Source organism: Papaver somniferum, chromosome 10 (assembly GCF_003573695.1).
Source record: "Papaver somniferum cultivar HN1 chromosome 10, ASM357369v1, whole genome shotgun sequence".
Classification (NCBI taxonomy): Eukaryota; Viridiplantae; Streptophyta; class Magnoliopsida; order Ranunculales; family Papaveraceae; genus Papaver; species Papaver somniferum.
The window spans coordinates 22,289,746-22,313,051 of NC_039367.1; the positions used below are offsets into that span (position 1 = coordinate 22,289,746).

At 41.0% G+C, this 23,306-nt stretch overlaps 1 long non-coding RNA gene across 4 annotated transcripts; it reads left to right on the forward strand.

The window, feature by feature from the left end:
* Nucleotides 1-18,329: 18,329 nt before the first annotated feature.
* LOC113319321 lies at nucleotides 18,330-22,930 on the forward strand. 4 transcript variants are annotated; one of them, XR_003345358.1, is made up of 9 exons: nucleotides 18,330-18,390; nucleotides 19,010-19,127; nucleotides 19,229-19,332; nucleotides 19,578-19,721; nucleotides 20,599-20,667; nucleotides 21,527-21,718; nucleotides 21,824-21,866; nucleotides 21,963-22,120; nucleotides 22,604-22,930. It is a non-coding gene; the product is annotated as an uncharacterized LOC113319321 (long non-coding RNA). The 4 variants fall into 4 exon arrangements; XR_003345359.1 differs by lacking the exon at nucleotides 18,330-18,390 and adding an exon at nucleotides 19,923-19,973 and having other exon boundaries at nucleotides 18,896-19,127; XR_003345357.1 differs by lacking the exon at nucleotides 18,330-18,390 and having other exon boundaries at nucleotides 18,896-19,127.
* The last annotated feature ends 376 nt before the right edge of the window (nucleotides 22,931-23,306 follow it).

A 23,306-nucleotide genomic window follows, 5' to 3' on the forward strand; every position in this document is an offset into this window, starting at 1 on the left:
AGTTTGTATCATCCGTTCGATGCAAAAAAATACTATTCTCTGCCTATCTGGAGGATCGACAACATGACCATGATAGATGAATCAGCTGGAGCGAAATAGGAGCATGGCGATACTTTTATGGATGATATTGATTAGTTGATTTCACTGAGATGAGCGCTGCTGACGACATATTTCCAAAAGAATATTTAAACTTCCATGTTCATGTAGAGCATTATCTCATTATAAGCAATGAACCTAAATAAAAAAGTGTCTGGAAGTTAAGATTATATTTCTTTCGTTTGAGCAAATCTCTGGCGGTTTAATATTAAAGGAAAAAAACAAGAAAAAAAGAGAGGAAAATCCCAACTATTTTTATGACAAACCCATATTAAATCATAAGGAGTTGATAAGTATTCAGGACACAACATCATGGCCCGTGCCGTTAAGGGCTAGTAGATATACAAAATGCAAGTTCAGAACCATTAGGAGAATCAGAGACAGATAACTTAAAACCTGGGTTCAGAGAGCAAGGTGGTGTGTTGAAGTTTTTGATTAGAGAAGAACAAGAACTGACTGAAGAACGCGAGTCAAAAGATTCATTAGCATTTTCATAAGAAGAGAAGGTAAGCCTCCTTCCTAGAATAGGAGAAGAAGTGGTTTTGACTACACCTAAATTCACAATGTTCTGTAGTAACCTAAAGTCAGGTACCTGAACCAAAATCGGTGGAACTGGGACAATCCGAAACTCAGTTCTTGGACCCAAAATTGGTTCAACTCTACTGATTAGGTCATTTGACTGGATACTGAAGTTTTCATGAGTGCTAAAAGGAAAGGTTCTTTTTCCAAGTATTGAATATGAGACTAAAGGCATATCTAAGTCCATCAATGGAGCTTGGATATGATCTGCAGGATTGTTGTTAATAACATCTCTTTCTGCATTTTCTCTTAAAGCATAGGTTGGAATATATCTTGAACTCCAGGGATAGCAAAGAAGGATTCGACAGAATGTTGATTGCCATGACAATCTGAGATGTCCTTGAGATTCCATATATGTACTTACTATAATTCAGGAAGTTTAGATCATCGCCTGGATAAGGAGAGTCCAGAATGATATCATAAATATCTTCGAGAGCTCTATTTTGAATAATAACACAACCGGTTTCCTTGTGGACAAATCTTAGACAATGATATATAGCAGAACTGATAAGAAATATTTAGATAACTGAAGAAGATTTAGCTCTATTTTCATATATGCTAAATGCTACTTCTTGAAGAAGAGAAAACACCCAATAATAAATCAATAAAGTTTTGATATTCTGCCTTAAATTTTCAATATGCTTTCAGTTATTAATATAATTTGTTAGATATCAGATCCATCCAAGTTTTGATATTCTGCCCTAGATTTTGAATCGTGGAATCTCACATAATAGTTTACAGACTATTTTCTGATTAAGTAGTTGATTTCTCGACGAATTAAATGATAAAAGTTAAAGAAATAATAAATTTAAACAAATTGAAAACCTATGTTAATATTTTTTTAATGGGTTTTTAGTTTTTACTGTAAATAAAACTTAATGGAAAAGAAGACAAAACCTAGGTTAATAACTTTTTAACGGGGTTTTAGTTCTTACTGGAAATAAAAGTTAGTGGAAAAAAAGATAAATTAGAATGGTAATAGTTACAATCAAATTTAGTTAGACTTTTATGAGTGGTAGATAGGAAAAAAATAGTATAAAAAAAGTAGAACTACTTTAGAAATACCGATGAGAATGACAAATAGGAAAAGTATGGGTGGCATATAGATGGAACCATCTATACTAGTCATCCAATTCTATGTGAGAAGGGCAATGTTAGATTTCTCTTACTGTAGCAGTGTGAATAGAAATAGCATTTGATTTTGTAGTTTGATGGCTATGCAATATTGCTAGGTATCCCTGTATCTGTTTATTATCCGATTATATCAGAAGGGATGCTGATAAATTTACTGTAGCCGTTTCAAATATAAAATCCTCATTTTAAATAGTTTGATGGCTATGTGTGAATTTTTTATTACAAATTATGTATATTCATAAATATAAAAAAATCCTCATTTTAAATAGTTTTTGGATATACTTATATACGTTTTTGTGTTTCTATGCGTATGCATGAATGTGCCCGAATATACGGAGGTTTTACTGTATTTATTCATTAGGGGCAGCTTTAAAATTTTAAAATATTGTGCAAGGAAGTAACACTGCAAGGTCAAGAAAAGAAAATTTCCCCTTGTCATAACAATCTAGCTAATGTAAGAAATTTTAGCAAATGTGACAAACAGTTCAAAAGACATTAAAATACAACTGATGCACGGAGAACGCTGCCTAATAGTACGGTTAGGAATGGTTTTAACGTGAGAACAGAGAAACTACCATAAGTGTCGATTGCTTTATTTATTTTTAGTTCTACCTATTTCAAGCCAAATAAATTGGTGGAATTGGAAACGAAATCACATGTTCACAGTTTTAATTGAATAAGACAAGTAGAGAAATTTGGAAGTAGTGGAGATTTGTTGTTGTTAAATAAGCTTGAAAGAAAAACAAATCACCAAGTATAAGTGTATTTTTTTCAAAATTAAAATTCAATAAGAAACGCGTTCCTAATTTTTTACCTGGTATTTTTAGGAACCATTCAAATGGAATTAACATCAAACAATTTATATCCATCCGAGGGTACAAGCTAAGGGACATCTTATAGGACGTTGAAGTTACATATATGTCCTTCCAGTATTAAAAAATAAAATCCTAATCTAATTCATTTCTATTCATTTCAACTCTTCTTCTTCTCCTCATCTCTCTGACTCCCGATTGTGGAGGAATCTTCCCCCCCTCGTTCTTCAATTCCATTTATCGTCGTCATGAAGTACCAAATCATAACATCGTCGATTCGTTTATAAAACGATGGGTAGAACTAATGAACCCCAAAGAGTTCGAACTAAAAACGTTCCTCGCGGTGTCGATCCAAACATTGGAATTGCAGAAGGAAATAAACAAATTGTTACTGAAAATGATGATGAACACGAAGAAGATGCAGCCGCGGATATAATTGATGGTGGCGATAGTCAAACACTCCGGCAACTTCAAATGGGCCCAATTAGGTAATATTTTATCATTATTTAGGTTTATGTCGCTTTAATTCGACGAATCGATGAAATTTTTTTCTAGGGTTTTCGGTTACTTGCCCAGAATCAGAACATTTTTATGCTTATTAACTTCCGAATGTAGTCGTGTTCTTCATTTTCATAAACCCAATATCTCGATTAGCAATCTGTATGGACTAACTCCAATATACTTTCAAGAGAATCAACTAGACTCAATCTTAATAAAGTATATCAAAGAGTTATATATCTCTTTCTCGATTAAATTCTTACTCAAGCAAATAGAAATCCGCGAGTCTAATTGAATACAAGAGAAATCACTTGAACGGTACCAAAGACCAATGTTCAAATATCAATCAATTTCAATCAACAAAGGTCGGATTTCCAATTGATTAATTTTAACCCATAACCTATGATATTTCAATTATATAACAAAATATAATGCGGAAAAGAAATAACACAGACACCAGAATTTTGTTAACGAGGAAACCGCAAATGCAGAAAAACTCCGGGACCTAGTCCAGATTGAACACACACTGTATTAAGCCGCTCCAGACACTAGCCTACTACAAACTAACTTCGGTCTGGATTGTAGTTGAACCCTAATCAATCTCACACTGATCCAAGGTACAGTTGCGCTCCTTACGTCTCTGATCCCAGCAGGATACTACTGTTGATGGTGGTTTTTAGCTTAGGGTCAAAATCGTAAAACTGTACATCTGACATGACGTCACTATGACCATTAGCAAATTTATTGAATCAATCAGCATGCCTACGTAAGAATTACCGGGGTACCCTTTTTTTTACATGGGTCATGTTCCACGGCAGAATTCTTAACACTGACGGACATCATCTATGCCAAACCCTAATTCTCATGCTACCGCGCCAAGGCATGCCAACCATGCCAGCCGCACCACTGTGCCAATGGCAGACCATGCCAGCCACGTCACCGCGCCAAGGCATGCTAACCATGCCAGTCGCACCACTGCGCCAATGGCATGCCATGCCAGCCGCACCACCGCGCCAATGGCATGCCATGCCAGCCGCACCACCGCGCCAATGGCATGCCATGCCAGCCGCACCTCCGCGCCAATGGCATGCCATGCTAGCCGCACCTCCGTGCCAAGGCATGCCAACCATGTCAGCCGCACCACATGTGCCAATGGAATGCCAACCACCTTGCTGCGCAACACCATACCGGCCTTCCCTATGCGGATACCAAAACGAATGCGTGCAATGATCAACGACCACCCTTCAATCTTCGATGCAAATCTTAGCCGACCAAGGTCGTTAAACAACGCATGGTAACCTTTGTCCTAACGCCAAAACCCTAGTTTGGCCGCGCCTAAACCACGCCAAGGCATGCCGACCATGCCACATGTGCCAATGGCATGCCGCTCCATCCACCTTACCGCGCCTAAGCCATGCCATGCCGGCCTTCCCTTCACGGCTTCCAAATGAAGGCGTGCGACAATCAACGGATACCCTTCCATCTTAGATGCAAATCTCAGCCTTCCAAGGTCACCAACCAACGCATGGTAACCTTTGTCCTAACTCCAAAACCCTAGTTTGGCCGCGCCTAAACCACGCCAAGGCATGCCGACCATGCCACATGTGCCAATGGCATGCCGCGCCATCCACCTTGTCGCGCCTAAGCCATGCCATGCCGGCCTTCCCTTCACGGCTGCCAAAACGAAGGCGTGCGACAATCAACGGCCACCCTTCTATCTTAGATGCAAATCTCAGGCGTCCAAGGTCACCAACCAACGCATGGTAACCTTTGGCCCAACGCCAAAACCCTAGTTTGGTCGTGCCTAAACCACGCCAAGGTATGCCGACCATGCCACATATGCCAATGGCATGCCGCCCCATCTACCTTGCCGCGCCTAAGCCATGCCATGTCGGCCTTCCTTTCACGGCTGCCAAAACGGAGGCGTGCGACAATCAACGACCACCCTTCCATCTTAGATGCAAATCTCAGCCGTCCAACGTCACCAACCAACACATGGTAACTTTTGGCCCAACGCCGAAACCCTAGTTTTTGTCACGCCCAAACCGCGCTAAGGCATGCCGTTCATGCCACATGTGCCAATGGCATGCCAGCCACCTTGTCGCGCCATACCATGCCGGCCTTCCCTATGCGGTTACCAAAACAAAAGCTTGCGATGATCAACGACCATCCTTCCATATAAGATGCAAATCTTAGCCGTCCAAGGTCGCCAACCAACGCATGGTAACCTTTGGCCCAAAACCCTAGTTTTGGTCTCGCCCAAACCACGCCAAGGCATGCCGGCCATGCCACATGGGCCAATGGCATGCCATCTACCTTGTCGCACCATACCATGCCTACCTTCCCTATGCGGTTACCAAAACAAAAGCTGGCGACGATCAATGGCCATCTTTCCATCTAAGATGCAAATCTTAGCCGTCCAAGGTCGCCAACCAACGCATGGTAACCTTTGGCCCAACGCCCAAACCGCGCCAAGGCATGCCAACCACCTTTCCGCGCCATACCATGCCGGCCTTCCCTATGCAGCTACCAAAACAAAGGCTTGCGAAGATGAACGACCACTTTTCCATCTAAGATGCAGATCTTAGCCGTCCAAGGTTGCCAGCTAACGCATGCCAACCTTTGGCCCGACGTCAAGCCCTAGTTTGGTCGCGCCCAAACAAAGCCAAAACCCTAACTTTTGGCCGCGCCTAAACTAGGCCATATTAAAGCCGTACTGGCAATACTTTTATGCCACTGGATACCAAATGAAGGGTTGCAACAATCAACGACTACCCTTCCTCTCAAGATGCAAAATCTCGACCGTCGAAGGTCACCACCGAGCCGGAAAGTATCCCAATCTTAACTTGCCGAACAATAACATGCTACATGTTTTCCACGAAAACACTCGAGACATCAACACATATCACAAACAGGGGGATTCTCATTGGGTATCGGTTTGGCGGTTTACAGCGTGCGGCGTACACTACACCCGTTATAAGACAGTGTCATAAGGATGAGGCGGCTAGTAAATACAGGAAGTAATGGTGAAATGCTTTCTTTTATGGAACATCAATTCCAGGGGTTACCGGTTACCACCTCCTGCTATTTACTCATCCGTTTTCCATTTCTTACGAGACCAGATTACGTTTCACTTAGACTTGTATAAATAGGTCTTACATATTTCCACCGAACAACAAGTTCAGGTCAGGAGGATACAACACTCAGAAAATATTTGCTAGATTTTCATCTGTTAGCTTCTCACTTTCTAATACAAGTCGTGAAACAACTACTCTTCTAGAATTAACTATTCTGGTCTCAACAATCTCTTCTCTTCCCTCCCCAAAACCAACCCTTCTCCTTCACTTTGGGACCGAAGCAAGTCTGGAACATCCATTTCTTGGTTTAGGCTGGATTTGTACAGATTGATCTCTCGAATCTAAAGTACTCCCTTGCAGTACATTGTTTAGGGTTTAAACTCGTTTCTCACCCACACACCTGAAATTACCAAAATCAGCAGAAATCGTTTTCACCCTCAAACAATTGGCGGCAACAGTGGGAAGATGATCTTCCGGTCACGATGTCAATTTTCAATCCTCGATCTCATATCTCGACCCAGACGTCAGGACAGTAAAATCAAACGATCCGTTCAGGAATCGACGACTCAGCTACTATGCGGCTCGATTACCAGTCCTGACACGGCAAGGGACGACTTGGGACTTCCGAGTGGTTAGAAGCAAAAGATCCGCCCAGGGATAGACAACACGACAAGGAATGACTGGGGACTTTCTACAGTCACGGTGATGTTTCCCACAAAACTCGGTCTTACATCCGGGAGATTCCTTTTTCACCAGAAGATCCAAAAACCGAGTAAATCTTTCCTAGACAAAATACGTATTTTACTACTTCAGGTTTTCACGGGAATGATGAAACCAATAGCCATGTTATGTTTCATATCATGCTCTCTGTCGATAAGAAATGCTCACGGTTCAATGGCTTTCCTGGGATGTTTGCACCATTCGCAATCGTAACCAAAAAGCATCGTTATTCTAAAAACAGTTCGTTCCAAATAATAATTCAAAACCCTCAAGGTAACATTTGTCTGTCAAACCAAAAATCTAGGAAATCAAAACCGTAAAATAGGCATTTCATTTGCCTTTCAAAAAAAAAAACACTTAAAATAAGAAGTTCAGAAGACAGAAATGCGTTCAAGGAAAGTTTTTCAACAATGGCTTGCTCTTGTTGGAAAAAGCCTCTTTCGTGCTTTGGAGAGCCGCCCTCTTCAACTTCAGCTTCCTGGACAACTTTTCGACTTCCGCTTCCTGCTTCTTCACCATATCCGTAGAAGGACTTTCGACTGTTTCGGCCAGCAACTTTTCAACCTCAGATAAACCTTCAACGAACCAAGGAACATTGAACTCGAAGTTTACACACGTGTAACGATGGAACCTCCAGATCGAGACTACATCTTCAGAAATAGTATTACCAGTCACATTGCACATGTCGTCAATCGAAGACAAATCTTTTTCCACACGCTTAACCATCCCAAATCGACTAGTAATTTTCTTGGTCGTGGCGATGTGTCCGTATCTTTCCCATATTCTGGTGTATAGCGCCGCGCGTTTGGCTGGAACCCTAAATCACCCGATCAACACATGATCCGGATGCGGAACCAGATATGGAGGGTTGAAAGTGGTGCCCCCGACTGCATCAACAACCGACAAGGGATTCCTAACGACAATTTTACCTGCGGCTACTGGACTACTCTCCATTATCTGAGTCACAACGATGTTTTCATCTCGATCAACATCCATTTCAAGGTCGCTCGGTGCGGCTATCATAGTTGGAGACAAAGCTGTATCTCCGCCAGTCTCCGTCTCAGGGCCATCTTCAGAAACGGCTTCCCCCTATGATATCACGGATTAGATATTTTCCAAAGAGAAATGAAGAGAGAAAAGAAGAAAAAATATGCGGGAGACTCACTGATTCGCTTTCAGACCGACTAGAGGAAGATTCAGCACTGTTGTCAGAATAACTACTCTCACCATCACTGGACTCTGGACTTTCATCCTTCTCGGGTTCTCCATCACCATGGATATGCTCAACACCGCCACCCTCCGTATCGAGAAACGTTGTCTTTTGACTACTTGCAAGTTTGGTAAAGGTGTTCACGCTGATGAGACCCTGGGCAAGATACAAAGACAGAGACTCAGAAAAGAAACAAGGATATACGCGATCCAACTAAAATCAAGAGGAAAATCATACGTACCCGCATATTAGACGAACTGAAAGTCGGCAGGGCTGTCGAATCTGACTGGGAACCTTCTGCACGACTTTTAGACCTTCGCTCCTTCACTTGGGGACTATCTGCATTTGGCCTAACAGATTTTCGCTTGGTCGAAGAATGATCCCTCAGCAATGGGTGCTCCGCTAAAACCACAGGAGAAGGCTTACCGTGATGGTTTTCTACCACATCATTCAAGAATCCATGGATAGCGAGAAACTAATCCTGCCAAAATATGTTATATTTGGAGGTTGTTGATGGATTTCGTTCCGCGAGCGGAAAAGGAAGACTTTTACCGGACACAAGAACACTAGTATCGAGAACAGTTGGCAACGAGTCTTCTGGAACAACCGGCTGACGAACGAGTGGGACCCCTTGGTCAAAACCCATATGCCGAGCCGCCCTATCGATATTGTAAGAAACTTCTTTGCAAGATCCTCGAAAGAATGACGGCACATGACCGGGCATGCAGCTTCGCATGAATACCATCTCTCCAACACTCATATCCTCTTTATCAGAAGACAAAGACATGCTCGGAGCAGGAGCGAAGGTATTGATCTGAGTTATGGACGCATGCACTGGAGCCCATGGACGAAAATTGACCGTGTGCGAGTTGTCAAGGAATCCAACCAGGTTCGAACCAATCTTTGGACGCCTATTCGACCAGCGCAGTATCCTAGAACCACCCCAAGACTCGGGAAGTACAGCCAACGGTTTTGGAGCATACCTTTCGGAGTGCTCCCACAACCACGCTTAGAGAAAGGTGGAATGAATATACTAATCCACTTTCATGTAGCCATTTGAAGCGCACATGTCCGCGACCAGATGATCCAAGTGTGTGTACAGAGAACCAAGAAACAAGCCGCCAATAGGGAGAACGACACCTTTTGCCAATTTTATGGCAAACTTGACAAGTTCCTGTCTTATCTCCTTATTACCAGAGCCGTCATCGAAAATATCTCTGGATAACGAAAGAGCCAAGAACTCTACGACATGAAGTGTATTATTTTTCTGATTTGGCTCCAACTCATCAGGAAACCATAGAGACACCCATCAGCCATAGAAGCACCTCGTATCGTTTTATTTCGAACGAATCCTTTTGATTTCGCAACCAGAGCGGCGCGCATTTCTTCTTCATCTGCAGACAACTTGACATCGAGGTTTCCTATTACGGGAAGGTTTAGCAAGACGGTCACTCTCTCTAAAGAGATATTCAATTCACCCCACCTGCATATGGACGTGTGAGTGTCCGGACACCATCTGGAAATAAAAGAAACCAAGCCTGGAATATCTTTCCTAATTTGAAGCAATGCGGAAGCCGCGACATCATCAATAATCTGCGTCTTGGTCAAACTGGCTTTTACACATTCCTGGCTCATCATGAATCGCATCCATTTCTCAAAGGGACGCAACGGAATCACACATATTTTAAAGTCAATAGGAGAAGCAGAATACTCTTTCCTCTGAAGACAAAACCTTATTACACCTCCAGGCCGAACTAACCGGGCCTCTCCTTCACTTTCCGGACCAGTCAGAAGAATCGACACATACTTGGGATGATTTTTCCTAATTGTGGTGGATGTTGTAAAGAACTCATCGTCTATGTTTGGCTTGGAATTGTCAACATCTTTCGGTACGGCAGAACTTTTCTCAAATGACATCCTAATGAAATTCTCTCACGCTACTTTCACCTTAGAAATAACTACAATGGAATAATACGAAGAGAAATTATTAAGGAAAGCGCATCAATATTATTTTATCAGACACAGGAGATCCATCCTGGACGCAAACCAATTTGTTGCAAAGTCATAATGTGCATGAGCAAAGAAATGGGGACTGACAAAACCTGCATCACCACCTCATGCCAAGGCCGTACCCTGCAACAGGAAATTTGCGCCTGGACGAAGAGGCGCGCCCCACCATTGGAACAATATACACGGCCACACCAGGAAAAGGGAGGAAACCCTAGGAGATAGGTTTTCACGGGAAAGGAATGATAGTTACTATTTCATGCATGCCTACTTTGCACAGTAATTGAGGCGGCCAATATTACTATGGTATTTACGCCTAAATGTTACTACAAGTTCACGCAAAGCATATTTACGGCTAGGATTCATACCAACACAAAAGAACAATATTTTTACAAGTTCATGAAAAGGTACGGCTACAGCTAGGGTTTGCACTAAAACAAGAAAACAATAAAAACAAGTTAACTAGGAAGTGCTGGAAGACATAACTGGGATTCGCTCGTCCTCTTTAATGTTACCACACAGCCAGAATAAAAAAAAAATAAAGGTGTGAAATAAAAGGAGAGTCCGGCCCCTTTTATAGGCGTGGTACTTGGGAGTTTGAATAAGGAACGGACTTCCTATTTGAGTCAAGTAAGGAAAAGAGGCAACCGGGCCCGCGAAGAAAAATCACCATGCCAAGCCGTTCGCGCATGCTTTGCCTCACCAAACCATGACATTTCCTTGGCCCCACCATACCAAGCCGTCCGCACCATGCCTTTGCGCCACCACGCTAAGCCGTCCACATGCTTTGCCTCACCAAACCGCGCCTTGCCTTGGCCCAACCATGCCAAGACGTCCGTTCCATTGCCTTGGCCCCACCATGCCAAGCCGTCCGCGCCATTACCGTGGCCCCACCATGCCAAACCGTCCGCGCCATGAGTTGCCACGCCAACACCAACAACTCGCCAAGCCAGCGTCGTGATGTTCCCTAACCCAGCCAAGGTGATACATGGCCAGACTAAGCCGACGATCTTCATTTCACCACTTCACGGTCTACACCACAAATAGAATCTACGCAAGGCCGCCAAACATGAGGATCATGAACTCTCCTAACCTATCCAAAAAGGTTAGTCAGACTTTCCTTACCATCTTTTCACGACCTGTCATTTCGATTTTTGTCCTCGCCTGTCACCATCTTATGCTTACCTCGCAACAATGCTCCTGTTCCGAGCTAAGCAGGAGACTTAATGTTGATGGTGGTTTTTAGCTTAGGGTCAAAATCGTAAAACTGTACATCTGACATAACGTCACTATGACCATTATCACATTTATTGAATCAATCAGCATGCCTACGTAAGAATTACCGGGGTACCCTTTTTTTTACATGGGCCATGTTCCACGGCAGAACCCTTAACACTGACTGACATCATCTATGCCAAACCCTAATTCTCATGCTACCGTGCCAAGGCATGCCAACCATGCCAGCCGAACCACTGTTCCAATGGCATGCCATGCCAGCCGCACCTCCGCGCCAAGGCATGCCAACCATGCCATCCGCACCACTGCGCCAATGGCATGCCATGCCAGCCGCACCTCCGTGCCAAGGCATGCCAACCATGTCAGCCGCACCACATGTGCCAATGGCATGCCAACCACCTTGCTGCGCCATACCATGCCGTCCTTCCCTATGCGGCTACCAAAACGAAGGCGTGTGATGATCAACGGCCACCCTTCCATCTTAGATGCAAATCTAAGCCGTCCAAGGTCGCCAAACAACGCATGGTAACCTTTGGCCCAAACCTCTCCAAGGCATGTCATGCCACATGTGCCAATAGCCTGCCGACCACCTTGCCACGCCATACCATGCCGACCTTCCCAATGCGTCTACCAAAATAAAGGCGTGCGGTGATCAACGACCACCCTTCCATCTTAGATGAAAGTCTTAGCCGTCCAAGGTCGCCAAACAACGCATGGTAACCTTTGGCCCAACGCCAAAACCCTAGTTTGGTCGCGCCTAAATAACGCCAAGGCATGCTGACCATGCCACATGTGCCAATGGCATGCCGCACCATCCACCTTGTCGTGCCTAAGCCATTCCATGCCGGCCTTCCCTTCACGGCTGCCAAAACGACGGCGTGCGACAATCAACGGCCACCCTTCCATCTTAGATGCAAATCTCAGCCGTCCAAGGTCACCAACCAACGCATGGTAACCTTTGGACCAACGCCAAAACCCTAGTTTGGCCGCGCCTAAACCATGCCAAGGCATGCCGACCATGCCACATGTGTCAATGGCATGTCGCGCCATCCACCTTGCCGCCCCTAAGCCATGCCATGCCGACATTCCCTTCACGGCTGCAAAAACGAAGGCGTGCGACAATGAACGACCACCCTTCCATCTTAGATGCAAATCTCAGCCGTCCAAGGTCCCCAACCAATACATGGCAACCTTTGGCCCAACGCCAAAACCCTAGTTTGGCCGCTCCTAAACCACGCCAAGGCATGCCGACTATTCCACATATGCCAATGGCATTCCGCGCCATCCACCTTGCCGCACCTAATCCATGCCATGCCGGCCTTCCCTTCACGGCTGCCAAAACGAAGGCGTGCGACAATCAACGACCACCCTTCCATATTAGATGCAAATCTCAGCCGTCCAAGGTTACCAACCAACACATGGTAAACTTTGTCCCAACGCCAAAACCCTATTTTTGGTCACGCCTAAACCGCGCCAAGGCATGCCGGCCATGCCACATGTGCCAATTACATGCCAACCACCTTGTCGCGCCATACCATGCCGACCTTCCCTATGCGGTTACCAAAACAAAGGCTTGCGACGATCAACGACCATCCTTCCATATAACATGCAAATCTTAGCCGTCCAAGGTCGCCAACCAACGCATGATAACCTTTGGCCCAAAACCCTAGTTTTGGTCTCGCCCAAACCGCGCCAAGGCATGCCGGCCATGCCACATGTGCCAATGGCATGCCAGCCACCTTGTCGCGCCATACCATGCCGACCTTCCCTATGCGGTTACCAAAACAAAGGATAGCGACGATCAACGGCCATCCTTCCATCTAAGATTCAAATCTTAGCCGTCCAAGGTCATCAACCAATGCATGGTAACCTTTGTCCCAACGCCAAAACCTTTGTTTTGGCCACGCCCAAACTGTGCAAGGCATGCCAGCCATGCCACATGTGCCAATAGCATGCCAAAAACCTTGCCGCGCCATACCATGCCGGCCTTCCATATGCGGCTACCAAAAAAAAGGCTAGCGAAGATCAACAACCACTTTTCCATCTAACATGCATATCTTATCCGTCCAAGTACCAGCTAACGCATGGCAACCTTTGGCCTGACGCCAAGCCCTAGTTTGGTCCCGCCCAAACAAAGCCAAAACCCTAACTTTTGGCCGCACCTAAACTAGTCCATATTAAAGCCGTATCGGTCATGCTTTCATGCCAATGGCTACCAAACGAAGGGTCGCAATAATCAACGACTACCCTTCCTCTCAAGATGCAAAATCTCGACCGTCAAAGGTCACCACCGAGCCGGCAAGTCTTCCAAGCTCAACTTTCCGAACAACAACATGCTACATGTTTTCCACGAAAACACTCGAGACATCAACACATGTCACAAACTGGGAGATGCTTTGGTTTATCGGTTTATAGCGTGCGGCGTACACTACGCCCGTTATAAGACAGTGTCATAAGGATGAGGCAGTTAGTAAATACAAGGAGTAATGGTGAAACACTTTCTTTTATGGAATATCAATTCCAGGCGTTACTGGTTACCACCTCCCCCATTTAATCATCCGTTTTCCGTTTCTTACGAGACCAGAGTATGTTTCACTTCGACTTGTATAAATAGGTCTTACCTATTTCCACCGAACAACAAGTTCAGGTCAGTAGGATAAAACACTTAGAAAATATTTGCTAGCTTTCCATCTGTTAGCTTCCCACTTTATGATACAAGTCATGAAATAACTACTCTTCCAGAATTAACTATTCTGGTCTCAACACACTCTTCGCTTCCCTCCCCAAAACCAACCCTTCTCCTTCACTTTGTGACCGAAGAAAGTCTGGAACGACCATTTCTTGGTTTAGGCCGGATTTATACAGATTGATCTCTCGAATCTAAAGTACTCCCTTGCAGTACATTGTTTAGGGTTTAAACTCGTTTCTCACCCACACACCCGAAATTACCAAAATCAGCAGAAATCATTTTTACCCTCAAACAACTACGCACTTGATTCTCATAGATGATCTCACCCACAACTAAGAGTTGCTACGACCCAAAGTCGAAGACTTTAATAAACAAGTTTGTATCACGTAGAAAAGTCTACGGTAATAGATAAATTTATCTCCCACAGAAATACCTACAAGTTTTTTTCAGTCTTTTGATAAATCAAGGTGAGCATGAACCAATTGATAAACCACTCTTATATTCCCGAAGAACAGCCTAGAATTATCAATCACCTCACAATTATTTTAATCAACGCGGCGAATGAAGATATTGTGGAATCACAAACGATGAGACGAAGATGTTTGTGACTACTTTTATATCTTGCCTATCAGAGATATTAATCTCAAGCCAATCGTTACTATTGTACTTAACATGATAGAATATGCAAGATTAGATCACACAACTACGAGAAAGTAGTATTGGTCTGGCTTCACAATCCCAATGAAGTCTTTAAGTTATTAACCTGGTTTACAAGAAGAAACCTAAGGTTAAAGGAGAATCGACTCTGGCTAATACAACTATTATCACATAGGAGGTGTGAGGATTAGGTTTCCCAGTTGCTAGATTTCTCCCTTATATAGTCTTTCAAATCAGGTTTGCAATCAATGTTAGCTTAGTAACAAACACTTCAATATTCACTGTTAGATGAAAACCTGATTAAATTCAAGCTAATATCTTTCAAGCGTTGGATCGAAAACTTAGCTTGTTACACACAAATGAAATGCACGATTTTAGGTTTGTGTAACCGTACCCAAACATGTACATTTGTTGGTTCAACAGTAGTTAACCAGATGGTTATCCATATGAGCACTTTCATATCAACCATATTCTTCTTCACCATAACTAGTTCAAATGACTCAAATGAACTAGTTAGAGAGTTGTTCAATTGTATAAATCTTATATAACTATACAAGACACAGTCGAAGCAAAAACTATTTGGTTCACTCGAATCGATTCATGAACTTTATAGCCACGGTTTGCAATTTGCATTCCTTAGTTAAAATAAATATAAGTTCACAAATAATCGTATTTAGATATAACCAACTCAAGTTCGTGGACTTCAGTTCCTGGAAGGAGTTCACAAAATCCAGCAGATATTCTCGGGATGAGAACCTCCGCCAGTTCGCGAGCTGGGTTTGCGGATTGAGTTCATGGACTGAGCTCACAGCTCTTGTTCCGGTTTTCCTGATCAACAAAGTACGCATATTTTGGTTCAAGGAATAAGGACTTATACATATATGTGTTTCCACATAATGCTTATATCCAACAATGGTTATATAATCTAAACTCTCATTTCAATTATTGAAACATTCTTAGAGGACGTTATATAGTTGTTATTCACAAACTATTTTTCGTCAAAGCCATTTTCAAAGTGATTGAAACATAACATGACTATCGTCACTAGGTAAAGATGAACTTGGCCAAAGCGAAAGCTTACCAACACATATTTCTATAAATAGATAGGCGAGATAAACTTGTCTCTAAATAGCAAATGTGTATAATCAAAGTCTATATAGCAAAACGACTTTTGTCTCAAGATAGGAGATAGAGTAGATAGACTTTTGAGTGATAGATAAGTTAAAGTCTCCACATACCTTTTAGTCTATGAAGTTCCACCAGTTCCTTGAATAGAACTTCGTCTTGTATGATGATCGCCATGGAGTTCTTGAGCTCAACTACACTTTCTATCCTAGTCCGGGACTTAGCTATAATAGACTAGAAATCAAGACTTGTAGTTTTGATCACTAACATTGACAAACATACTTGAGATAGCAACGCATGCGAGTTCGACCGAGCAGTGCTCTAACAATCTCCCCCTTTGTCAATTTTGGTGACAAAACTATCAATACATATGGAATACAAAAATAAATGAATAAACTTTTGTAGCTCCTATTCTACATGCCTAATCTTCAACATTACTCGAAATCTTCGTCACTTCCAAGTACTCCAATGATCCCAAAGGTTGTAAGTTCAGCATCATTGTTGTTGAAAATCCGTAGATATAACAATGAGAAAGAAAGTATTCTCAATCATTGTTATACAATGTCATAGTATCATTACACGGCATCCAAGTTCAATTGTATCACAACTTCGACAACAATACTATGGTGATATGCATCACTCCCCCTTAGTCAATACTCCATATCACATGGAAACCACTCCCCCTTACATAATGATCCGAAAACCATATGTATTTGTAGTGTGAACTACATATTAATTCCCCCCCTTTTTGTCAATAAAATTGGCAAAGGTACGAAAACGAGATTCTAATGAAATCTCACTACGCCATTTTAAGGATATAGCAACCCAGAGTAGCAACAGCAGTGGCGCCATTGCTAAATTTCCTTTGCGATTCTCCGTTGCTATTTTTTCGCAACGGACGAAATCTGTTTTAAATGTAGCGACAACAAATTCTAGGTTACAAATAGCAACAACGAGTTGTTCATGCATGCGAAGCATACGTGTGGTCGGGAACACTTCGACTTTTTTTCGCCCAAGTCAAAGTTTGGTCACTCCTCTTCTTTATTTTTCCACCCTTGCAGCCTTATCTACTACTCCCTCATCCAAACGAGTTATACTTAGAAATTTCTCAGCCATTTTCATTTTTCATCACCCCCTCTTTTTTTTCCTGCTCCCGAAGACATTTTCTCCCCTTGATATCAACTGAAGATTCAGTTCATGTCTCGATCTAAATCGATCTAAAATTGATCTTCAGTTGCAGTCTTGTATTCGATCTGGTAAGTATTTATCAGTATTTGTTTTTTGATTTCAGTTAATCGATTCTAGGGTTTCAGGATTTTAGGGAATTTGATTTCAGCTTTCATCTGTTTTTTTTTTTTTTTCATTTTAGTCTATCGGTTTTAGGGTTCATCTCTGAATCTTTATTTCGATTTTAGGGATTCTGATTTTAGTTTTCCAATTTCAGTTTATCAATTTTAGGGTTTCATCTGAAATATGTTGTTTCCGATTTAGATTTTTGATTTGTTCTTTCTCTTTTGATATAAAGGTTTCATATGTGAATCTAACACAATTTTATTTTTACCATTTTAGGGTTTGTCAAGGTTGAAGAGGTGACTCTGAAGAACTAAGAGCAACTGCAGTGGACGACTAAGAGCAAATTTCTAGTCGAGTGGGCTGGCGTAGTGAGACGGACCATCGATCAAAATTTGATCAAAGAGTAAAACCCAGACCAAATTTGGTCGGCGATCAAGACCAAACCCAGATATAGTCGAGCGGTCGTATAGTTCACGCCCCACCACCAGGCGGTTATATAATCTACGTCCCACACCAGGCGTACGTAAAGTCCCCGCACCACACCAGGCGTACGTAAAGTCTACGCTCCACATGGGGCGTACGTAAAGTCTACGCCCCATTTTTTATTTTTATTTTTATTTTGTATGGGGCGGGCATTATACCCCCGCCCCATTCTTTGTTTTCCAAAATTTTTTTTGTGGGGCGGGCTTTATACCTCCGCCCCACTTCTTTCTTTTTTTTTTTTAAGAATCTCCCCAATCAGGCGGACGTATATCCCACGCCCCACATCAGGCGAATATATAGTGTACGCTCGATCAAATTTAGTCTTTCACCCGTAACGTCACACACCAGACTAAACTCAAATTTGATCGTTTGTTTTGGTCTTTGATCTTTGGTTATGATCGTACCACTGTGGACGCTCTAAAGAACATAGAAAGATATAAGTTTAAATTATTGTGTTATGTTAAGTTGTTTTAGGGGTTACTAAGGTGAAGTAATAGAGTTGTTTTTTTGTAATGGATTGATTAGAAACTTTGCTGGTTGGATCTGCTTTAGATTCCATTGTGTTTTATTATTCATTTGGGTCTTGGGTTAAACGGTGTATTTGAATGATTGATCACGTGAGGCATAGTCCAGTTGCCGGCTATGAGAGTATGCTCATATACGCAGTTGTTTCATGTTTGTTAAGCTTGATTATTTGGATGCAGGTTCACTCAAAAGGGGTTAATATGCAACTTGTTGAGAAGTTGCTATCACAGTCAGAAAAGACATCAAGTGGTATACCCATACTTGTTTAATATGATTTCCTATACTTTTTCATAGTTTTGATGCTTATTAGTTAATATTAGCAGTATTCGTTGTCTGCTTTAAGTCCCCTAGCGCTACATATTCTAGTATATGAATTACAGATTTCAGTTAAATTGAGAGGAAAATTTCCTTTCCATTGCACTGGGAGTGTGCCTCATTGAGTTGTATGATCACAAGGACCACTCCCTTTGAGAGATATGCAGACCCTCTGATGAGTCCCAGTTTTCAAGATCAGCTGTTATTAGCATGTTGTGACAGTTCGACCTATGAGATCTACCACTAACAGCAGTTAGGTTAACTATCTGTCTTGCTCGCCCTTCTGCCTGGGGTTTCGATATGGCTTTATGAATATGTCCTATGTAGTTTCTGGTGACAGCTGAGCTCCATTACCCATTCATTATTGAAGGCCCATTAAGATCTTTCATCCTCTGTCGTGCATATTCTTTCTTTTCTTTTCTTTTCTTTTTAGCTTTCTCTAAGATTCCCAATATTAGGAAAATTATTTTCTTGTTTCTTAATCTTCACCTAATTTGTGTTTCTTGGATGGATGCCTTTTTCTTATGAATTCCTTCGCTGTTCCACTTAACAGCTGAAACAATTCCACTGGAGAATTCTTCTCTATGGAAGACCCTTGGGAAAACGTACGAGACTTGGATCTGTCCTCTTGTTCATTCACTTATTGAGCATACTGATGATATGATTTTAAGGTATCCTTTCTGTTTTACTGTAACTCAGAAAATTCCTATTATGTTTAAGGTATTCAGTAAAAGCTGATTTAATAAATGCTAAGCTTAATTCCTGATTTCAGATTGTGTCAAGACATTATTTTGATGAAGGATGAACTAGCGGAGCTACTATTATCACATGTCTTGGTGAACTTAGCGAGAACTAAGGGTTCACAAGTTGATCTTTGTAAATTAATCTCCTCACTGGTTTAACATCCTACCTACTGTCACTCTACTTATGCATTTGGACCCATTTCGGTGTTATCTCTTTGTGGAGCTATTCATTAGGGTCTCCAACCATTCCTTTGTTGCTATAGGGGTTATCTTTATACTGTTGTTTCCCTTTTTGTTAGAAATGTACTGGTACCATATATTACTTGCACCAATTTTTACGGTGATGTTTTATCTATATTATATATTTTTCGAATGCAGGTCCAAGAAAACATTTTTACGGAGTATAATGAACTGATCAAATCAGTTCAGATTATGCTGGATGCACTGATTGAAACCCGACTATATCGTGTCATGGAAAGAGGAGGCACTTCCTCAGCACCACTCAAGAGAGATAGTCCGAAGGTAGCTGCTAAACAAGCACTTTATTAGGGGTATATTTTACTGTAAAATTTAGATTCAATTGTGTTTGATCCAAATGCAAATATGTTTATCAGTTCTATTTCTGTTGCAAATTACTACATAACTGATCCGAGATTATCTGAAATTGTTTTATTTTTGGTTAATTTCATTTGTGTGGTTGTGAAACTTGTGAGTCTGTGACAGAAATGTACCAGTAGAAAGATTAGCGGTGTTGAATTGAAGCTGCTAGAACAGGTTAGAATAATGTGACAGATGAAAATTCATGGCCATTCTTATGTTTTGTTCTTTTAGTTATGGGTGGTCTTGGGGTATTTGTCATTTTCAATTTCATTTACTTTGGTTGCCACGTAACTTTGATCTTTATCCATTCAAAGACGGACGGATGGATGGATGGATGGATGAAGGTGGTGGTAACTTTGATAGCATATATTATCAAAATGATAAAATCTGATGTCCGAGACTGAGCGCCTTAAAGCATTATCAGTGATGTATGCAAGATTATATTTTTTTCGGTCTTTTGTGCATAATTCTAAAATTGGAGAGCGCTTAAAATTAGTTCTTGTTTCCATTTTCTTTGTTAGTCTTATGTTTCTTCCATTGGAATTCAAGTTATTTAGAAGGGAAGTAGGTAATATTTTTCTGTAATTGCGTCTCAATTAGCCATCATACTTGAGAGTTAAGTTGAAAAAAGCATACATCATTGATTACTTTTTACATGGATGAAATCCTTTTAGTAGAATTGATCTTCTCTTCATTTGAAATATGTTGTTTCCGATTTCAGTTTTTCGATTTCTTCTTTCTCTTTCGATTTAAAGGTTTCATATGTCAATATAACACGAATTTATTTTTTCCATTTTAGAGTTTGTCAAGGTTGAAGAGGTGAACTACTTTGAAGAAAGAACTCTGAAGAACTGAAGAACATAGAAAGGTATAAGTTTAAATTATTGTAGTTATATGATTACTATTTTTATGAACTATTAGTGAAGTTGTTTTGATTGTACTTCAATATTGTTTTTGTGAAGTTGTTTTGATTTTGGATGATAATAGCATTCTGAGATTTGTGTGTTTGCTGAACATGATAAATAGTCCTAGTGGTGATTCTGAAAAGCTACTTGTAGCTTATTCTCTCTTCGTTGAGTGGATGTTTCTTTCGTTAACCTAAGGGCTTCGGCAACCCTACCACTAGGACTAGTTTGTTTAAAATATGAACTTAAGGACTTTTGTAAGTTTGTATGAACTGAACTTAGGAAGTGTTTTAAGATCTTGTAAACTACTGTGTTTGATCTTGTAAAGTTTATTTTGAAGAGTAATATATCATATGATGAGAACAAGAAATGGATGAAGCGGATATGTCAAAATAGAATTGGTTAGCAGGTTATTGTGATTCAGTTCATAGGTACAGGTTAGACTTCAAGTGGGAATATCAACTTCATGGAATGGAAACTGTCGGAGTTTATACACTTGAATTCTATCATGTAACATGTAGATTCTTATGCAGTTGTGCATAAGGAAAACTCTCAGGCAGTTGTGCTTTATCTTTTTTTGCTTTTTTTGAAACACTTTTTTACATGTGCTTAGCATGCTAGCATGTAGATTCTTATGCATTTGTGCATAAGGAAGACTCTCAGGCAGATTCTTATGCAGTTGTGCATAAGGAAGACTCTCAAACAGTTGTGCTTAAAAAACTTGGAATCGTAATATATCTATGTGAACCGGCATTATTAATATAATCAGTTTTTCTTTATGGATGTGTGTGGTTTGGGTTATGTTGTATTTTTTTTGCGCAGATGACTGCAGTGCAGGTCAATTGAAGTAGTAGCCACCCGGGGGAATATCAATCCCTGGTAAGTACACTTTTGTTTCTTATTCTTATCATATTGAGTTATGTTGGATATTAATCTTGAGTATATAATTGCTTTTGAGGTAATATGTTGTTCGTGATGTTGCTACGAGATAATGTTGTTGCTGACCTTTCTCCGGTAAGTCTCTGTTGTGATCTTCATTGCTCCCATGAGGCCATTGGGTCTGGTGGGTCTTCATAATTCAACAAGTTCCTAATTCTTTCATATTTGTGTAATTGGCAGTTTCAGTATGTCTATTAACAACAAAATATAAAGATAGATTCAGGTAATGTTACTACTTACTCTTAGATTTATTGTATCAATATGTTGTCAGATTTATATGCGATGTATGAGTTATTTTAACACTTTTAAAGTTTCGCAGGAATCAGCAAAAGCTTATGTCATGTGCTGTCTGGCTCCCCATTCTACACCGACCTGTGAATTTCCAATTCCCTTTGTTGTCCTTCAACATGATGTAGATACACTCACAGCAGCAGTAGTTTCTGAATGTTCATGATCAACAACTGCTCTGAAACGAAGGTAAACAAACTTCTTTTGAAAGCTTTCGTATATAAATCATAAGCTTATAATGCCAGACCTTGCAAACTAGAATTTAGCTGATTGAACGATCATTTCATTCCTTTGAATTAGGTAAACAATTCTGAACATGATACTATTTGCTTGTGCGATTGTATGGTATTGAGGTTGGATTTTAAGAGTGTATTATTATTCTCTTGTTATCACACTTGTCTCTTTGAACTAACCGAATTATGAAGATTCCTAGTTATTATTACTACATTTTGATAAGTGAACTGAAATGGAGTTCTAAGCGTCCTACGACCATACAGCTCAATTTCAGTTCACTTATAGAAGAGTAGTGTAAGAAGGAGTTCTCTACGCCCTCTCACATGATGTTCTCTTAAATATTTTGTTTGGATTTGCTTCTACATACATCTCCATTTAGTTCACTTGTAGCAGAGTTTGTTGATATTTTCTTTACATGGTTTTGACTTGTCTCTGCAGATTATACAAAATCTAGGGTTTAGTCTTTTGTTTGTGACATCAGTACCGAAACATCAGGTTGGTTATTATGCAGGTATTTAGGCTTAAGTCAAAAAACAGTACTTTGGTGATATTTTAGAAGCAGTTGAATTTTTGCTGAGGAGATTGGTTAAGCAAGCGGAGTCTGGTGATACTTATGGTGATGTTTAGTCTTTCTTTCCCTGTTTTTCAATGCCTCTTTCAGTTGACACAAACTAGGTTACCCATCCATTTATAAACATCAACATAGATCGAACATTTTATGTCAGACACAACATACATAAGTTTACTTGTGTACATTTGTATCAATTGAAGAATCCGTTCTTTTATAATAATATTATCTAGTGGTGATTCTAAACTACATTTGTATCAGTTTTGTATTGCCATTGTAATTTGTTGATCTGTATGGATGTTGGATATCGGGAACTGGGTAATTGCGGGAGGGGGGGAGGGGGAAATGTGGAGGTAATGAATTTTGACTAGGTCAATAAACATAGACTTGAACTTTTTTTTTGGTTACAAAAGATTAGCAACCCGAACTCTCTGTTGCTAAATTAGAACCAGAACCAACAATATCTAGTTCCGGGTAAGGGTTTTCCTGTAATTAGAAATAGATTAGCAACAACAGGTTGTTGTTGCTAATAAAAAATATAGCAACGGCAAGCGCCGTTGCGAATTGTCGTTG